The sequence below is a fragment of the Acanthaster planci genome, linkage group LG13 (assembly GCF_054643075.1).
Source record: "Acanthaster planci isolate LZ-2023a linkage group LG13, COTS_SCS, whole genome shotgun sequence".
Classification (NCBI taxonomy): Eukaryota; Metazoa; Echinodermata; class Asteroidea; order Valvatida; family Acanthasteridae; genus Acanthaster; species Acanthaster planci.
The window spans coordinates 10,403,919-10,424,390 of NC_141789.1; the positions used below are offsets into that span (position 1 = coordinate 10,403,919).

The window sequence follows — 20,472 nt, forward strand, 5'->3', positions numbered from 1 at the left end:
AGGAGGGGACCGGTTGTACATGCAAATGTCAACTGTGCGCCTCGTGATACTTACGGTACTGCGCGCTGATTGGCTGCTAGCTAAATCTGTTCACAGCAGAGGCTGTAGCTGAACCATACCATTTTATGGTTTGGGGGTTCCCATATCACCGAGGGGCTTGTCCCGGATTTTGTTATATTATTCGCCTCTTTAAGGGTGGATTTGATAAAGCTATTTCAGCCTTAGGGTTTTATAGTCCATATTTTTCATTGAAATTGGATTCAATAGTTTAAATATTCTAGTCCATCATAACTTTTCAACTTTTTTTTATGACGACGGGTCCTGCGTACATGTATGCACTGTACAGCACATGCATGCGTGGCCCGCAGCTAGTACATGTACTGGATGAGTCTTGGACCCACGATGGGTCGTTGGAGGGAGAATTGGTGCTGGCCGTGTGTGGAAGTCCCACCATGTTTGGTTTAAAGTTTTAAATCAATGTTAATTTGTGTTTAATTTAATTATTTTGGTCTTTGTAAATAGTTGTTCTAATAGGTTTTTTTTATTATTGTTAAGCACTTCTGAACATTTTTTTAATGAAATGAACGCTATTTAAATTGAATTTAATAATGATAATAATAATACTGGTAAATGTACATATCACGTGTAATGTGTACAGAAACATGTACATGTAAGCCTGCACGTATAAGTACACATGCACAATGCTTGGACGAACGTGGACATGGATGTACATGTACAGTAGGCCTATACATGTACGCACATGAAAAAATTGAACAGTACATGTACTGTGAGTGTAGTCATAATCAGTGTTTGTAAATAATGGGCAGAACTGGTTTATGGTGTCACGATATGAATACCAATCGGCGCATGTTGCTGCAATTAACATTGAAGCGTCTGGTTTATACTGCCATGGGTTTGATGTGTTAATGCGTAAAGGAAGCATGCTGGACTCACAAGGTGGCATGTGCATGTTGTGCATTAAGTGCGCGAAGACTTCAAGTTAGAATGAAATGTTTATTTTTGTCTTTACAGACAATTTACACAAACATTTCACTTGGTCATTCATAGAAGTTTGATTTTTAAAAAATGCAGACCTCAGGTGTAAATATCTCAACCTGCATGCTTTGTAATTTGAAATAAATGTTTCTATTTATACTCAGTCCAGCTGATTAACAGAATGCATTTTCTTAAATAAAAATTAAAAAACATTACTAGAAAAGAAATTTGTACTTTCAAGTAAAACCGCGGCTGTAAGGAAAGCTCTCTGTCAGCCCATTCTCCCGTTAGCCTTAGCTGATGCCCCCCATCCTTCAGTCAAAACATTGGCTTCTGAGCCCCACAATAAAAAAACTTTTTGAGCGGTAATTCCCCCAGTCACCACAACTGCAAATGGATATACACAAGACTGGTTTAAACTGGTTTTATGGCAATCTTTGCCCAGATACACTGTTGCGTGTACAGGTTTATTCAATTCAAACTTCCATACTAGGAACATCAAATCCAACATTGCACAAAATTTAAAGGATAAAGTCAAGTTCAAAACACTGTGATAATGTGAACATTACACCCTTGAGCCATGTTTGTAAGAATGTAGTGCAGGAGCCACAAATCTCCGTGCAATTTAAATAGAACATTCTCACAACATTGGATAGGTTGTTATACTTCTTACCATATAATTATTATCATTACTATAAATTAATCAGAATTGGTTCTTAGGTCTCATTGTAATCACATTTTTTCTGCTAGTTCATGTAGAGATAAATGCAGTGTCCATTTACAGTTCATTTTGACTTTGGTATGAGTTTGGGCAGGTAGTACAATTATGGCCAGCATACTATATGCTTTCCACACTTTTTAGGCTTCTGTGGAGGTTCCATGCCCTTATGTGCTCGATACAGACGTCTGTTGCTTCTGCGCATAATCTTATGCGGTGGCTCGTACCTTTGTATTACTCAGTTGTTGTCAAGTCATTTAATTTTTCTGAACCTTGCGCATTGGAAAGGTGAATGGAGCCCCGTCTCTCTATGAGGTCAGCTGTATGAACTACAAACAGATGCATATATGGGGTTGCTATCTTTGCAGTGCAAACAGAAGCTAGATTCTCATACCACTCCACCAAGTTACTTCTCAACTTTGCTAAATGAGCAGATCTTGTCAGGTGACATGGTATTCGCCTTCTTGAATGATCGTACATTGTCATAAAGTACCCTGAACTTGCGCCGTTCATTCACTACTGCAGATCCATGAGCATGACATTCAACAAGCTTCTTGGTGTCATCCAAGTATTTCTCACTTTCTGTTGTTTGGGCCCTCTTAGATCCCGACAAGTGACCATTTTGCATCCTTATCAAAATTAAAAGGGGAGCCACGTACACCTGCTCTTTCCAGTGTACCTTCCATTTTGGCACATCTTTTCATTTTATCAGGATCTTAGACACTGCAAACTGTTCCCATTTCTTGCATGTCAAGCTCATTGATCATTTGCATAAGTTTCTTCAGCAGCCTGTTAGTGATTCTGAGGTACATGTGAAGTATCATAGGCTACATGCTCACTTGGTATGGACCTGAAAATGGTATACCTAGCAAGAAATGAAACCGAGGGGTACCCCCCCAACATGTCCAATCCCTATACACATTCCAGACTATTGTTACTTAGCACATCCCCCAAGGTGTCTGAAAGGAATACCCCCAGATTCCTGCGAGACAATGACCAACAAAAAGCAGGGGGGGTTCTCTCCGTCTCATACCTTGCTGCATATGGAAAATGGGATCCCTTTTGCAAGAGTGACATTTCTTGCCAATTGTCCGCGGTTGAGATCTTGGAGTAGCAACGTGTAAATGTGAACTATCAACCAGCAATAAATACAAGGGTGCCTTGAGTTAGCTGCTCCCATGCCGCAAATGGTCAAAAGAAACTTGTAATCCCCTGACAAATAGTACTGAATGAAGTACTCCACCTCTTCAATTACTACACTTGTGAAACATGCGACGTCTTGCACTATGTCCACTAAGTGTTCTTTAAGCTGACTGCATTTTTCCTCATCACAAAGGATAGCTATGGGGTGATGCGCACTTGCAGAAGTTGCATTAATTTCATCGTTTAATATTGTGTAAGTGATATTCAGATAATGTCAGTGACCTAGTACTGTGTCATCCCCAGTGATCTTTACAACTACATTTTGTTTTCCTTTCCCAAGCACCCCCTTACTTACAAGATGCTCTATTTCTTTCTTCAGCAGCACTTTCATATCTCTTTGAGCTCCTGGCTTCGATGAAGCTGTTTTTGACAAAGGGATATTCATCTCACTTTGAGGCATTTGGCTTTAACCTGTTTAAGGTTTGGAAGATTGCTTATGCAAGCAAGTTCCATGTCCCATCAGATGTGTCATGAGCATTTTTCTTGGGAAGCGAATTCCTCTACCACCGACTGCATCACCTTAGCCGTCACCTTCTCGCCGCGAAGATTGATCAACTCTGCTTTCCTGCAAACAAACATATAATGGACAAGTGCCAGACTTGCCGTGCCTTTCCACCTAATTGAGGGCATTAGATACCCTGGCTTGTACCATTCCTTGTGGGCAAACCTCCCCTTTAGGTAAAAAAATGGACGAAATTGTTACCCAGAGGGCTTTTCTCGCTGTCCCACGTGACCCGATAAAAATACGCACTTTGTTGTGGACAAAAACCGTGGCGCTGCACACTTCAGGTAGAAGCCAAGGCACCAAAACATTAATAAGTATGCCCTATGACAAAAAAGCGGGGTCAACGCCCCCGACAAACTACGTAATATGGGTACACAATTTAACGACCGGTAGATGGAGTAGTACGTAGTGAACCGATTAATGGGGTCCGGGTTAGTATTGAAGCTGTCGTAGGTTGTGAAGCTTTGACTGAGAGCCATGTAATTAAACAGTGACGGATGGTGGATTTTCAGCCGTCTCTGAACACCACAGGTTGGGGGTGACAATTGGGTTGAGATCAGTAGTCACTGAGCAGATTTGCCTATAGGTTTACTTGTTGCGCTGTGCTTCCTCTTAGGGTTATGCCATTGTCTGATCGACCCGGGCATACACAACACTCTGCGTAGGTTACGTGAGGGCTATGATGTTTTCTAGTAGTCGGGTATCCCTTTGTAATAAATTAGCTTACGCCAGACTGAGTTTGTCTGGTGTTATAGGTTTACCGCGATAGGCATACTGATTTGCCTTGTGAGGTATACTGTGTTGTTATATGCATGTACCTTGTTGATTTATCATTGCAATTAACCTTTTACACGGTTTCCTGTCTTCCCTGTGTGGTGGTACATTTTCACCAAATGGATTGTTCCTGGGCTTAAAATGTGGTTCGTTTACAGTATCCTCCTTCGCGTTCTGTAACCACTCACCTGTGAGTAAGGCTTATGATGGGGGGGGGGTAATAGTTGCAGGTATTGGTGTCCACCAAAACTAGTACCAGCCCCTTTTTACGTTGCCTGTGCCACTTCTGCGCTGCCTCTATAAGGCTCTGTCATCTGAACGTCTCATTATCTCCCCTAAGCAGAAGCACCCCGTCACCGGTTCAAAAGAGCCAAGTTGGTCGTGTGAGGCCATAGGCCCAACGCGTACATTTCATGGTCGTTTGTGAACCAGCGAAGTGGAGTTCTCCCCAAAGGAACTTTCGTTGGTAGGAAGACTTTTGCCTCACTTGGTCCAGCTCTAAACTAAAAAGACCCTTAAGAAATGGCTTCAAGGTGTTAAAATAAAAAGACAAACCACGATATCCTTATGAATGCTTTCAGGCTATGGCGTAGCAGAACTGATTGGCTGTGAATGGAAATAATAGCACACGCGTCTTTTGCTAATGCCTGAAGCCTCTTTTTGTAGTGACTTCCATGAACGCATGTACTATCTCACCTGTACTTAAACCGAATAACTGGGCATTTCTCATGCATGTCCACAACCTCGACCACGCCGCCATTTCGGTAACGGTACAAGCCTCCGCGAGTCGTGAACACGAGTTCGTAGGTCTGTCCCACTGCCACTTCTTCGATCAGAAAAGCTTTGGGATTTTCCTCGAAGCTGAAATTATAAGGAACAGAGTCTGAAAACACCCAGAATGAAAACATCGATGCCAACCGTTTCATACGGGTTAGAATTATGTAGTGATTGAGTTTGCAATGCAAAATATAACAGTAAATTCAGATCAGAAATGGATATTCTGGAAAATGACTACGAAATGGCTTGAGAGGGAACCTGGAAATACATCTGCCCCGCGCAGCATGCAAGCTGCAACCATACTGAATATCGACACCCCAGGTGACTACTAACCTTCCTCAATAAACGAGGCTGTTCTGAATGCCACTCTTAGAAGCCTGTCGGTAGTACCTTACAGTTGGCAAGAAAAACGATATCACAGCTTTGGGAGCAATTATGTCGTGCCGTGGGACTATAAAAGGGGATAAGGAGTCGGATAATCTGGCTTTTGGGGATGTCTGGGTAGAAGAACGTTCCAATTCGGAACGCTGGAGGTAATCATTCCTTTATGTCTTCTGTTTGGTAAAGATTAATTGTAAAAAGGACATTCATAAATACCCCAGACAGTCTCCCTATTCAATAACCTGCAAATAATGCCCGCTGAGAAGTGATAATGCCCGCTACGTAAATCACGCGCTGGCACCGGGATAACAAGACATTTAATTTTGATTGCTCAAGAGTCTGTAGGCACGTGGCTCGCCGCGCTCGCGCCAGTTGGACAATTTGCACAAGGAATATTCCTTAATAGGATCAGGGGTGTTCGGGAAAATGAAAGTAAAATTCTAGAACAAAATCGCTGCAAATCCATCAATTATTGTTTCTCTTTTGACTCTCTGACTAAAGATATATTGGGAATAATTATGTGCTTGACCGGTATTACTCTGTCGTTTAAGACTGGCTCAGGAGAATGGACGCGACTCGTGTCCTTGCCGCCTTGAAGGCACGTTTAAGACCGGCCAAGCACAAAAGTTATGCCCTTATTGAACTCCATCTTTCAATTTGAAAGTGTTGATTTAAGTATATATATTTTCTTATTTAAGGAAAATGTGGCCATGCACGTTTAAAGTTTGTTGCCGCCGTTGTTCCAGGAAGCCTTTGGCTGGCACGCAGTATCACAAAATAACGACAGTGTCGTGATTTCTGCCACCTCTTAAATAGTTGTACTTTCTGTAAAACACTTGTTTAATAGTGACAGTTGAGTCCAACTAGCTCATACCAACAGAATTTGGACAATTTGAGGCCTCCCACTCAGCTAGGACAACTACTCACCAGTTACCCTCTTGAATAAACTCAAAGATGTTTTCGTGGAGCAGTAAGCAATAATTTGGCTGCGGATCGCGGGCCACAGACTTGCTGCTACAAACGTCTCTGTACACATATATGTACCCAAGTAAATTGGTGTCCCTGCGCGAAAAAAATATTTAATTGTAAATATGCGGAAATGACAATTCAACTTGCAGTTTATTTATTATTGTGCAAGTTTACATTTTAAAACGGCGCCTAAAAGAATTGCTTGTACTGGGACGTGATTGCCAAAGTTCTACATCATGATACACGACTGGTAGTATTACCCGTGAACAAAGCTTAATGAATTCTTGGGATCCTTAAAATTGAGCTCAATATTGTTTCACCATGCATCAACAGGATGTAACGGGAGTTACAAATTCAAATTTAGTCCATTTTTTTGTCATATGTTCTCAAAGACTAATTGGATTAAAGACCACGAAAACTAGTGGTTTTCATAAGTTTAGATTACAAGTCATTACCTTTTGCGTAAGTCTTTTCCAACTTCTCCCGGAAACCGGCCAAGTCTACGGAAAATATGAACTTGATGTGTGGCCAATACTGGACACAATTCCAACGAAACCCTTGGAAAATTCTGCGCGGAGTTCACCACCTATGACCGGATTCGGAGTAAGGGCAGCGTTCAAGTCGCACCGAATTCTGTCTGAAATCGCGAGATCTGGGTTGATCCTGCCTTTTGTGGTGTCATCAAGCATGGTCTGCCAGTTGTCTTCGATCAGTTTCATTGCCCGGAAAATCAGCGTGGTGAAGGGGGAGAGGGAGAGACCGAGGTGCTTGTCGAGAAGGGCAAAGAGAAGGTGGACGTAGTTTGCCTCGAAGTCGGTGGACAGCTGGAATCCCGCTGATGATGTGTTACGCATGTGTATTATACCCGGGTCGTCGGGCAAGTAGAGCAGAGGTGCGACATAGTGACCCGATTTGGTACAATTCAATGTGGGTTTGCAGTACAACAGGCACATGCGCTGTAGCGGACTCGGCTTGCCGAAGCTTTCATTGGCTGCAAAGCTCAATTCATACAAAATATGCGAAATACAGAGAGGTCGCGAAGCAATGATGGGAATCAGTTTACCGGCTCCTGTAGTACCACTGGTGACACCAAATCTGACAGTCTTCTTCCCCAAGAAGACGCCTTGTTCACCGTCCGCTAACCTTTGTACGTACTCCTTGTAATGGTAATAGGAAGTCAAGGGATGTTTCGTCTGCAGATCAGCCAGATTCTTGATGTCGCCCAGGTGATGTGTTCTACCGTACTCGGTCTCGACGTCTCGGGCGATGAACTGACGCAGCAGCTTCTCCTGAGCAGGGCGCGGGTTTCTCCATATTCGCCCCAACTTCCGTTAGATGAAGGCCTCGCGCAAGGTGTAGACTTGCTGTCGTAGGTAGCATTTGAGGAGCGTGGAGAGGGTGTGACTCTGCGAACATGGAATGATGCTCATCTGAAAAGCGCACGTGGCAGCCAACAGAAAGAGACTCGCTAGCAGTCCTGGTGGATGACAAAAGTGAAGGTCGAATGAATGGGATGCAAAAGTTACAAACAGTAGTCTAAGGTAGAATGTAGGTACTTTTTCAATTGCATTGCAATTATTATCTAAAGCCCTTTGAAAAGGCATTGTTTCAGCTGTCCAAAATTTTCATTCATTGTGTAGTGCGAATCTCCATACTCAGAGAAAAGCTTTCATATCATTCCGAGAAAACCTCGTTTTTCTGTGCTCGCAGACTAATCACTTGTTGTCAACATTTCATGTTCTTCGATGGCGCATTATTGTGTTAATACATGGCAGTAAGCCAACAAGTAACCCATATGTAACTGTTTTGGCTGTAGACAAATCCGACGAGACGCCAGTCCGAGGGGCCGTTTACATTTGTGCAGCTGTCCCAACCTGAGCGCGCACGCGCGTTTCGGTAATAGACCACGTATGGCCATGCCCCTCATTTAGTTGGTGTGCATGCGCACTGAATCGCATTATAGCTGCAGAAGCCAGTAAAATAGCTTTTGACTCAGGCTGGTAGACCCCCAAAGTAATCGATCAACATGAAGTTCAGATAGGTTGTTTGCCCCTCATTTCCATACTGATTAGAATTTAAACACTCAAAGTCCCTTTTGCTAACTTGTACACGATGAATATCCATATTTTTCTGCCAAATCTTTGCCCGTCTTTGTCACGTACCTCCAAAGTAACAGAGTCAGAAGTTGGAAGAGAAGCCCTTACACTTCTCTACTTGTGAATGGTGAGGAATATCATCAACATTCTAATGAGAAAGTATCATACAAGAAGGAAACCGTATGGATGGAAACGGAAAGACAACAAATATATTTTTTTTTAAAAAAGTCGAAAATCAAAAATACCTATACGTACGGGACTTTTGCAAAACATCAGGCGTCGCCTACTCCGCAACATTTTCAAACGTTTCTGAGATTTTTTTTGAATGAGTGAATTTTCAGTTCACAATTTGAGCAGAGAAAATATAGACTGAATAGTGTCTTTGCCCTGCGTGACATCACAGCAACCTCGAACTCAGTTATTGGGAAAGTATGGACACTCGAACTTTCTTTAAAGTGCATCATTCAATATGTTTAACCCCACAAGAATTCCAAATTGTTTTCGAGCATCGAAGAAGAACATTAGGTACGTAGAAAGTGTGTCAAAATTCCAAACATGGAGAATTTGCTTATGGTCATATCTTCATGAAGTAATGCCTTAAAGCGTTAATGACATACATACAGTAATGTAAGTTGCGAGGAAGGTATGATATGGCGTATCCGTCTAATTAACATCAGCAAATGCGATAGTTAATTCTGATTTGTCAAACACACATTTTCATGTATTTTGTCGGATCAACTACCTTAGCATAAAATGGTAAAGGCAGGTAAACTGCGCAGATAAACCAATTTACCTTTGAGCCTGCTTAATGGGTCGGTGTTCATGTTTGTTTTCCATGATAAAGAAAGTCTCCAGTAGAGAAGGGTTAAAGAACTTCTGTTAGTTCTACTGCCAAAACTGGTGCATGGCTGTTGTGTAAAGTCATTTGCGACGGTTATCTTGAATAAAATGTTAAGTTGCCATAGGGAACCAAATTGTCACGTATTCGTGTTTCTAACAGTTCAGAATACCGGACCACTCTTTAGTACACGCGAGTTTGTTCGGACATTATTCCAAACTCTTTGCTTTGTAAATCTGGGATATTTGGTGTTGTAGCTTTATTGACGGACCGCGTAAGGGGCATGCAGTGCCCATGAGTTTTGAGAATACATACAGATGCATGTGCTTCGATCAAATCGGAGAGATTACAAGTCATGTAAATTTATTTTGCATGTACAAATATTGGTTCAGGTTGTTCAGTTGGGTTTGTGGTTTTTAATGTAAAACTATATGTGTAATCCTTGCTTTAGGAAAAGTTATAGTTTCTGACGAAAGTCTCGTACCTTTATGTCAAATTTGAAGAGAAACTGTGGACTGGTCATTCTTGTTTGCACAGACTTTTGTGTACACCATGACCACAACCTCTTTGAGGAAGAAGTCTTTACTATCTTCCTTATCACCAAAGTGCTTGTTCTTCTCAGAGAGAAAGACAGTTCAGATCTTATTGCCAACAAGGTCATATCGAGGGGCAGGGCAACGGGGACCACAGGCCCACCCCCAAAGGAGCAAAACTCTGGGCAATAATGCCATTTTCATTCCAAAAGCTGTATAACCCCTGAAATTGTAGCCTCAACTCTCATAAAGGTAATAAAACATTTCATGTGAGAATTGTTTTTAAAACGTGTGCCCTCCACCCCCTCATAAAAACGGTTTTGGATCTGCCATTGATCACAATGCTTCAAAGTTAAATCGTCGTGCTATAGGGGTCTCCAAGAATATTCACCCAGCATGCAGCTGAAAATGAGACCAAAGACGATCGAGTCCACCAACAACACGCGAATCAACCAAGCACTCCCGAGAGCCAACACGGTGCCCATAATTAAACATTTGCAGCTCCACCCCATGGCTGAGAAAACATGCAATACTGATTTTCGAGCTGACGTAATCAGGATCGGTCTGCCGTAGGCGCATTTATTCTCTGGACCAGACTTCGTGCAATAGCATGGAAGTCAAACACGCCTACGCGTGTGCAGGCTGCAACACCCCTTCCGCTGTCAAGAACACGGGCTTGTACACAAACGAAGTACATGTACATGTATAATGTCTTTAGCTGCGCTGACGAACTGTTTCCACTGGTACCCACCACTCTCGCGTGGCACTAGGATCGAAGGGCTTGTCTATTTCACAGTATTTCATTGAAAAAACCACAGACGGGCCATGTGCTTCCTAAATCACAATGAAACTGATGATTACATTCAATTAACATAATGAATGGCTATCCCCCGTCCAAAAACAGATTCACGCCACTGCTTGCCAACTTTTGATTTGCAGCGTTTACTGCCAGTTGGTCTCGTTTTCAGCTAGAGTCAGGCATGGAAAGTGTTTCACTCAAATGAAAATCTGTACCCCCACCGAATATGAGACAGACAATATTAACAGATCGATACCCCACAGTTAGTTTTTTTTTGGAATAAAAGACTGTGCCTTTAATCAAGTACGACCCTAGGGGAGTGGCTACCGCCACAACCATAGATGCATGATTTCAAACTGCGGCCATAGACCTTTCACTAATAAATTCATAATAACGGGATTTTCAGAAGAAAAATCTGAACAAAGCCTGAAAACCTGACCGAAAATGATAAAAATTACACCCCTTTACATTTTCATTGGCTCGCTCACTCTTCTTGCCGCCACGGTCATTTTTGCGCATGCTTGCATAATTATGAACCATTTAGTGGAAAGAGATAGCACCTTTGTTGTCTGTCAGCTGCATCTTACTTTGCATCACTGGCTTTCACCCATCTCCTAAATCTCTCGCGTCTCGCTTGGTACACCATTTCAGCTAGCGGGCTAAATTACGTGACGGGGTGGTGCCTACACCGCACCACTGGGCGGATGAGCTGCTTCTAAACAGCCAACGGCTAGGGCGAAAGAGGTTTCTGTCGGACTCAACGTCTAGGTGTAAAGTAGTAAACCTTCGGGCCCCTAAGGCGGACCGTTGTCTTGGACACATTGTTTCGGCAGCTCCTGCAGCCAAGCTGGTGCCAAACGTCATGCTCAGCATTCCTTTGGGTCCCAACAGCAAGGCCGGAAGGGGACCCGGACGTTTTGGCAACCCAGGATGTCTGTATTTTTGCCCAGGCTTGCACCCTGGAGAAGCCACTCCAGCCTTGCTTTCGAGTAAGGAAACAACATGGAAGCTGACAGTTTACGGGTCATAAGTCCCTCCCAGTTGGCATATGGAATGGGGCGCCACGGGTCAGGTTCGACGGTGGGAGGGACCATCGTGTTCCACTGGCCGACAACCACCCGCCTTAAGCCGGGCAGCCCCTGGTCAAGACGGTGACGACCCGCCAACGTTTGCCTGCTTTAGTGGGTTCCCAAGGCTTAAAGTACACCTCAGACATGACAAATAGACAAAAAAAGTCTTCCGTTATTCGACTTGCAATTTGGAACGTGCGCACCATGTGCACGAGTGTTACTGGCGACTGTCAAGAGGTGGATGGCACCAGGAAAACAGCTATCATCGATAGAGAGCTTTCCAGACTCAACATCAGCATAGCTGGCATTCAAGAAACCAAGCTCCCCTCTAGTATCTCCCTTAAAAAGGAGAACTATATTTTCTGGAAGGGTAGGGAACCCAAGGAACCCCGCCAGTATGGAGTTGGCTTTGCCATCAAGAACACCCTTCTAGCTTCGGTAGAGCCCCCTTCTGGAGGCACCTAGCGCCTGCTCTCCATCCGTCTCAGCGCTGCTTGGGGCCCTGTTAACATCCTCTCCGTGTATGCCCCCACCCTCACCTCATCAGAAAAAACAAAGGACCAGTTTTTATAGGCAGCTTGATGATCTGATCAAAGGTTCTTTAAAAGATGAGTCTTTATTTCTCTTCGGCGATTTCAATGCCCGGGTGGGCGCGGATCATGAGGCATGGCCTACTTGCCTTGGGCCCTGATGGGCCCTGCTGTGAAAGGGGCCACTCCCTAAATTCTCTTTCAGACAGGAAGCTCTTTAACCTAGCTCGCCTGCGGTCTTTCAAGAACAAGGTGAGGTTGGTTCTTGTCAGAGAGATGCTTTGCGCCGACGATGTAGCCCTTGTGACCCATTCTGAGGACGCCCCTCCAGAGGTTGAGTGACCGCTTCGCCAACGCCAAGTAGTTTGCGTACAAGGTATCAGTGCTGTCCCCTCCATTAATATGGACAACGTCGCCCTTGTAGTCGTGGACAACTTCTACCTATCTGGGTTCGACTGTCAGCAATAACCTGTCACTCGATATTGAACTCAACAGACGGCCTGGGAAGGCAAACACCATCATGAGGCTGACCAAGAGGGTGTGGGAAAACAAAGCTCTGAGGGAACACACAAAGATCCGAGTCTACTAGGCTTGTGTTCTCAGTACCTTACTCTATGGTAGTGAGTCCCGGACTAACTACATGAGACAGGAGCACCAGCTTTAAACCTTCCACATGCGGTACCTCAAGCGCATACCTGGAATTAGCTGGCAGTACCACATCTCTCATAGTTACATTCTACAGTGTGCCAAAACCCCCAGTATGTACTCTCTGCATAGCCTACGGCGCCTACGCTGGCTAAGATACATCCAGCGTATACCGAACGGGAGGCTGTCGAAGGACATCCTGTAGGGCGAGCTGGCATCCGGCACCAGACGTGTCGGCCGCCCCTTACTCCAATTGACAGACACCTTCAAGTGTGATCTGAAGGCCTGCAATATCTCCCAACACAGTTGGGAGATACAAGCTGTAAACCGAGGTGCCTGGCGCCAGACAGTCCTCAAAGGCGTCGGAGAGGCGGACGTGAGCAGATGCCAGCTCGCAGCAGAGAAGAGGGCAAGCAGAAAGTACGCTGCAGTAACCCCTGCCACCCAATCGTACACGGAATGCCAGTCGAGCATTAGTCTGCAGAGTCACAGCAGACGCTGCCACAACTCAACACTCCAAAGGTGCTTTTAGAATGGTCTCCCGAGACTGAGCTGCCAATACTGATGAAAAGGTCTATTCGTTTCTTAAGTGTGACGTCACTTCAGTTTAAACCACGCCCACTGGACATGCACTGCACATAGAGTTACATGCATTGATCGCCGTTTACATGGAACCGGAAGTTAACGCACTATTGCAGCGATCGTCCAATGGGAGCCTGCAAATCCTTGCGCGTCCGCCTCTGTGAAGAAGTCACTTACGAACCGGATGGGGCACGGTCTCACGCTCAGTAATCATCGGCCGTAATTGAGTGACCAGATTTGACTCGATGTTTCAAAACCACGTTATCACCTACTGATTTTTTTTGGATAGCTTAAGTATCAAAGATTCCACTCAGTTGTACATGACTGGATACTTAGTTGGTCTTACTTGGGAAAATTATGAAAACGGCATAAACAACGTAATTAAAAATGTTTTCATTAGATTCCATTTCTTAAAATCGTGTGTGCGGTCCAATCCGTTGCTAAACCCACGGTTTGATTGTGCTTATTATATGATTTTAATACATGTACATCTGGTTTTGAAATAATAAAAAAAATTAAAATCTCGAACACGTATTGGACCCATTTGTAACATAATATTCACGCAAGGGTGAGATTTCTCAGCTTTTAGCTGATTTCAGCTTTTTGTGTTTTGGATTTCAGCTATTTTTCCTCACTGGCTGTGTACAAAAGTATGGGAGATTTTTACAGTTCAGCTTCTTTATGCATTTTTCATTTTTTCAGCTGTTTTCATCATTGGTCAGTCTCACCCCTGTTCATGCCTTATTCGCCGCCAGTCCTACCAAGTAACCAATGTATCCCACGTTTTGGTATGTGCACTTCAAATTGGCACTGACAGATTGTTAACCTTTAGATTATCTTGGGGTTTTACTGACAGATTGCACTGGAAGAGAAGACTTTTCAGAATTTGTTAATGCGCTGGGAATTTAATGTTTTACACAGATGTGTTAATTTACACTTCAGTAAATATTGCTTATTGTTTTATTTTACACGGAAAAAGGTATAAATAGGATTTTCCACAGACATAGTTTCTCTATGCCAACTATACATTGGACTTTATAATGTAATTAAAAGTCTAATCGTAATTACTACTCGTTAATGTCTACTTTTCGTTGAAGATTAAGTATACAGCAAAACAGATTGATGTTGATCCATCCATGAAGTTCATGTATAGAATATTCAATTACAATCAATGGAACCTTTCTCTTTTTGATCCTTTTGTGTGGGTGTGTGTTCTGCGCACGTGTTCTGTACGTAAATCCGCACATTAGACAATATCGTGTTCAGCCAGTGAAGTATAATTGCCCCCTAAATATTAAAGGTTTTCCATTTAAAAGAAAGATATTTATTTTCAAAATAAAAATATAAATAATAAGAAGCGTAGAAGTATCCTTGTAAAAGCACATTGGTGACTTGGAAGAATCAGCAAGAACGTTTTTTAAGACAACTCTGCAAACTTTCCATTTCAAATACTCATATACATGTAATAAAGATTTCAATATTCACATATGTTTTAAGGCATGCTCTGTTTAGCTTTACGATCACAGACTTTAAATTACGTTATGAAGTCAAATGATGCCAACATCTGTATGGAATTTCGTGAAGTGACCTGGTAATGTGTCATTGTTTCTCTCTCATTCATTAATAGTCATTTTTTTCTGTAAAGATAAAACAATTGGCATATTTCATAACATTTTCACCAACACATCACCTACATGAAATTTTCAGCGCGATAAATGCCAGACATTGCTTTACTCTTCCATTACCATTCCATTACCATTTTAATGAAACTTAAGGCCAATAGGAAACGCACTTTGCCCGAAATAGCCAAATTTGAGGTAACGAGGTCAACTTCACAGTGAAATAAGCGGCCAATTTTGCATGCAAATTATCAGATCAATAAGCTTGATATCAATTCGCCATTTTCAGGAGGCTTATTTTATTTTGTGAGACCATGAGGTATTTAAATATCAAGTTTGTCTGTAGTCGGTATAATAATGGTGTACTACAGTGTATTATAAAGGCCTGTAAATTTTTCAAGTATTCACTAACGATACTGCAATGTTTAAATGGTTTTCAGTCCAAGATGCCCCTGAACCTTTTCACTTACTTGAGATTATTCCATACTTGATTTTTCCACACTACGATTTTGTTATCAAAGCACTGAGCATACAGTGTTTATCAATATATACGTCGGGTAAGGGCTAAACCCGTTTTATAAATTAACATCTGCCCAATGCAAAAAAAATACATCTTGAAAAAAGAGACATTTCCCTCACAAAAGCGCCCAAATACACATGCTATTGTCAAATTGGAAGGATTTTAGTCATATTTACATATGAAACTATTCGTTTGGTTTGTTAGGTTCAGTTTGCATTTCAAAGTTACGTGTAAAAAACAATTACGTAATCTTTACTTGAGGAAAAAGTGTATTTTCTGTCATGAATCTCATAACCTCATGACAATTCGCTGTGAAACTATGAAACCTGATTATTTGTATCTTGGGAGGGTCATTCCTTTTTGTAGAGAATATTGTGTACACCATCAGGCAGACCCCTCTCTGAGGAAGAAGTGTTTAGTCTGAGAAGCCTGAGACGATGGTCAGAAAAACAGTTAAGATCTAGTTACAACCAAGGGCGAGTCCAGGGGGGCCAACAGAGGGTCATCCCCTGCCGCAAAAGAAGGGCCATTTCTTTGGGGGAACGATAAGAGATACCATGCTTTTTATCTATTTCATTTCCCTCCAGGTTCCAAAGCGTGTAAAAAAATCTTTACACGTAGCTTCATCCCTCAGAAAGGACACATTACCGGGAAAAACGTCAAAACATTTATCTCCCCCGAAAAAACGTTTGCGCCCCTCCCCTCCAAAAAGTGGTTTTGGATCAGAGTAATAACTGTATCGTCCACATAAGACGTACCCCCAGAACACTCACCCAACATGCAGTTGAAAATGAGACCAAATTCGGCCGACTCCGTCAACGCGCGAATCAACCAAGCACCCGCGAGAACCAACACGGTGCCTGAAATTCTGCATCTGCCACTCCACTCCATTGCTGAGAAAAGATGCTGGGCTCAGTAGCCTATCTGCCTGATTTTCGAGTTGAGGTAACTCAGGGATCAGCTCTATGCGCGTTTTATTCTGTAGAAAAGTAGACGAACACCCATGTGCGTACGCGGGCTGTGTGACACCCTCATGACACCCCACCCCTGCTATCTAGATCACCAGCATGCACAGAAACGCAGAATATTAGCGGTGAGCTGCGCGTGCGCTGGCAGAAAGAACTTCACTGGTTGTGTTTAATACAAATATCGCGAGTATCCTAAAGGAAAGCAAATAAGCAGCAAGAAAATGTCTTTTAATTTGTTGTCAGCAAACTGAGGCGCGGAATTAATTCCCCACTGAAGTATACCGCCGATTATGACTGTGATGCTCTCTGCCAATCAGACAATACACAAAAAGGAGGACACCTGAAAATATAGATTGCCGATATAAATCTCAAACAAAAAATGGGATTTTCCATAAGTAACTAATTGATTAAATGAATAGGGATAATCTGTATTTTGAAAAACTTTATTACAACCTCTATTATTTAGTGTAGTCTTGAGATGAGACTATTAGCAATATACAGCTTACGCTGCATTGCTTCACTCTATCAGCAACTTGAACGCACTGACCAATGTCGCCTTGCAGTGCGCAAGCCAATGCCACGTTACATGAACGCTGTGAGCAACGCTTTTCCAGTGTTGCCATATAATAACATGAGACTTACGCTGGACCCCAGTCGCACTGCACAATGTTGCACTGACTAAACATAACATCGAACTGCATAGCCCAGTATTCCTGTAGTGACACGGTCCGCATGCACAAAGCACCGCGGCCCCAGCCCAAATTTACTACAATGCACCTGCAAGTGAACGGCTGGACTGCCCAACCTGTGTTCTGCCAGACGCAGACATACCGCCCTTGCCTGGCATAATATAGCTGGATGCAAAACGCAAGAGCACCAATAACTTCCGTCTTAACAGCTTCACTGCCACTTGCAAGAACTTAACACACTCGCATTTATCACGCACAGAAATAGACACTTCCACTCGTAAATTCTAATTATGTGAAAAAAAGTGCAGAAGCTGAGAGAAAGTGAATTTGAAATTTGTGCCCCTGTACATTTTCAATGACCCACCCTAGCTTTTTGCCTCCACATGCCATTTATGCGCATGCGCACGTAAATAGAGTTTATGAGTGGAAGGGTCTATGAGCTCCGCCCATCCTGCGTACGTCACAGGACGCGTACATTGTATAATTTATTTCTAATATTTATCCAGGGTATAACGTATTCCCCATATGGTAGGTCTTCCACAAGGCCCTGACTTTGGTTATGTTAAAATTATATATACATAAATAAAGATTAACAGAAAAATTAAAAACCATAAACAAAACAAACCCACCCCCCCAAAAAAAATCACACTTAATAAATTACAATTTAACTAAAAACCCAAACTGGTTCAAAAAGAAGACACGAAAACTGGTCTAAAATCATGTAAAATAATAAGAGATTGAAACAAACATTAAACGTTAAAAGTGAAAGATTGAATACACCTTGAAAAGTACTGAAAATTACATACCTAAAAGTAAAAAGAAAACTCAGACATAAAACTAAAAGAGGAATGCATTTAGTGCAGCCTTGAAACTCGTTAAAGTTTCTTCTGATTTTACAAATTGGTCAAGGTTATTCCAGACAGAAATAACAGTGACAAATGGGGAGTTATGCAAGCATTCAGTTCTTAGTTTTTGCATGATAAGTGAGTTCTGGGCATGTCTGGTATTGTAACCATGAGTCTGAATAGTCTGGGTAAATTCATCTGCCATGCATCCTGGTGCCAAGTTATTCAGACATTTAAAAATGAGCCCTGCACGATTAAAAATCAATCGTTTGTTTAAAGGCATTCATTTCAGCGCTTGGAACAGTTCAACAGATGGTGTATAATAACCCTTATTCAATATAATCCTTTCAGCCCGTTTTTGTTGCTTTTCAGGTTTAGCGGTGTGCATTTGGAATCTGCCGGACCAAATTTGGGAGCAATAATCTAGATGAGGTGAACGAACGATTTTTGAAGTAAATTTAGGTGTTCTTTGGGAATATGGCTTAACACGTCGAAGCATGCCTAACTTTAGGTAGGGCAGTTTTAGCAACTTATCAACTTGTTGTATCTAATTCAGCTCTTCGTCAATTAAAACACCAAGACACTTCGTAGCCTTGACCCGTTTGAAGACGTTACCATTAACCATAACATCAATTCTCAATATTATTTATTTTACGCCGAGATCCAATTAGCATTACCGTTATTTTTATCTACAGTTAGTACCATTTTATTAGCATCAATCCAATTCATCACGTGACATACCCCATTACTCAGTTTTTGTTTGAACTCGTCCACATGCCTTCCACTTACTGTAGGCGTAGTATCGTCAGCAAACATATCGATGGTTCAATCTGTAACTGAGTTAGGCAAAATGGATCATTGTGGAACACCCATTTTCAAGTCCAGTGTTCATGAGGTAGTGCCCTTAAAGAAAACTCTCTGCGTAAGTTTATCGAAGTACGATTTAAACCATTTAAACGTCAGGTTCGAACAACCCAGTTTTCCTAACTTTACGAGTAGTACATGGTTATTAGTATCGAAAGCTTTTCTTAAATCAGTTAATGCTACGCCAGTCAATTTACCCTCGTCAAGATTCTTTGACCAACAATTTACCAGTTTCACAAGAACAGTTGTGGTCGAATGCAGAGGCCTAAGGCCAGACTGGTTAGGGTGCAAGAGATCGTTTTCCGAAATAAACTGAAAAGGTTTATTATGCACGGCTCGTTCCAATAGTTTGCTTAACACAGGCAGCACTGAAATGGGTTGGTAATTATTAAGGCAAGATGCATCACCAGATTTATAAAGAGGCATGACCTTTGCACTCTTCCACGATTGAAGAACGATGCCTTTAGAAAGGGACAAATTAACGATGTGCGTCAAGGATTTAGTATCAATCGGACATGGAAATTTTAGAAGGCGAAAACCTAACTTTAACTTAACCTTTCTCGAGTTCATTTTCGAAATTTCATAGCTTACAAAACTTTCGGACACGGGCTCAAAGTTAAAAGCTACATCGTTATTAGACCTTGCGCAATTCGTAACAACTGGCTCACACCGGGGAACATGAGAAGTAATCTCAACAGCAGAGGAGATAAAATGTTGATTAACCCTAACAGTCCTCAGTCCTTCAACAGGTGAAGGGTGAGGACTCTCAGTGTTAAAGGCATTGGCTATGGCTGTCGATGAAATACAATCCTTATCATTGACCTTAACAGTATTGGGCAAAAAATTACCAGAACTTGGATTAATTTCATTCAGGTATTTTCAGAATGAACCCATGATAATAATCAGCCTGACATTTTGTAAGCATACGGTTAACCCTGTTTCGAAGCGCCTTACATTCAAGCCATGCTTGAGAATCGTCTTTCTCGATTACAACCTTGTAAATATGATCACGTTTTCCTCATCACTTGAACAACATCGTCAGTAATCCACGGACAAGCTTTTTTGCGAATTTTCTTGGTGCGAACACGTACATGTTGATCGACTGCATCCATAAACATATTAACCCATATGTCTAGGGCAGTATCAACACCAACTGTGTCAATAAGATCATCCCAAGGCATACCCCTTAAGTCGTTTTTAAATGCCTCCTCATCTAGGTGGTTAAAAGAACGACAAGTAACACAGTTATTTTGGTTATAAAAAGATTTAAAGTTCGAGTTCAAACTTCTCAGTGCATAAATTAAAAAATGATCACTTATACTTGTAACTAAAAACCGCGAAATCATAAAAAAAATCTGATTTAGCTACAAAGATGAGATCAATAATCATTTTACTGTGGTTTGTCACCCTGGTGGGAGAGTTAATCAATTGAGTGAACCTACTAGATGAAGTAAGAGATTGTAACTCACAGCATTGGTTATCAGTGATCGGAGTGAATAAAACCAGAATTGAAGTCACCAAGCAGATTCCAGATGCTATTTTCAGCGGATA

At 42.1% G+C, this 20,472-nt stretch overlaps 2 pseudogenes across 1 annotated transcript; both read right to left on the reverse strand.

Annotated features, from left to right (window-relative positions):
* Positions 1-1,416: 1,416 nt before the first annotated feature.
* Positions 1,417-2,617, reverse strand: LOC147796988 (uncharacterized; annotated as a pseudogene).
* An 83-nt stretch (positions 2,618-2,700) lies between these two features.
* Positions 2,701-19,789, reverse strand: LOC110990484 (uncharacterized; annotated as a pseudogene). Its single transcript, XR_015427547.1, has 5 exons — positions 16,329-19,789; positions 6,779-7,800; positions 6,282-6,416; positions 4,893-5,057; positions 2,701-3,482 (listed from the first exon to the last, which is right to left on the reverse strand). The product of XR_015427547.1 is annotated as an uncharacterized LOC110990484 (transcript).
* Positions 19,790-20,472: the final 683 nt, after the last annotated feature.